At 62.3% G+C, this 247-nt stretch overlaps 1 protein-coding gene across 4 annotated transcripts in view; it reads left to right on the forward strand.

Moving 5' to 3' along the window:
• DENND4C (DENN/MADD domain containing 4C) overlaps window positions 1-247 on the forward strand; it is a 75300-nt gene that overhangs the window by 750 nt on the left and 74303 nt on the right. The window lies entirely within an intron of this gene.

Genomic DNA, 247 nt, shown 5'->3' on the forward strand with positions numbered 1-247 from the left:
TCGCCCTTTTCCATGCTGCGGCCCCTCCCCTGGGCTCCGGCGTCAGCCGCTTTAACCCTTGCGCGGGTTTGTGGGGGGGGATGTGTGAGGGAGGGACGGGGGCGAGGCGGCCCCGGGCCCCCTCCCCACCACCACCCACCATCGCTAACGTGTTGGGGAAGCTGATGGAATCAGCGAGATGTTATAAAACTTCTGCAGATTGGGGAAAAAGCCATCCAACAACAAACAAACCAACACCACCCCCCCC

Source organism: Calidris pugnax, unplaced genomic scaffold (assembly GCF_001431845.1).
Source record: "Calidris pugnax isolate Ruff unplaced genomic scaffold, ASM143184v1 scaffold208, whole genome shotgun sequence".
NCBI classification, from domain to species: domain Eukaryota; kingdom Metazoa; phylum Chordata; class Aves; order Charadriiformes; family Scolopacidae; genus Calidris; species Calidris pugnax.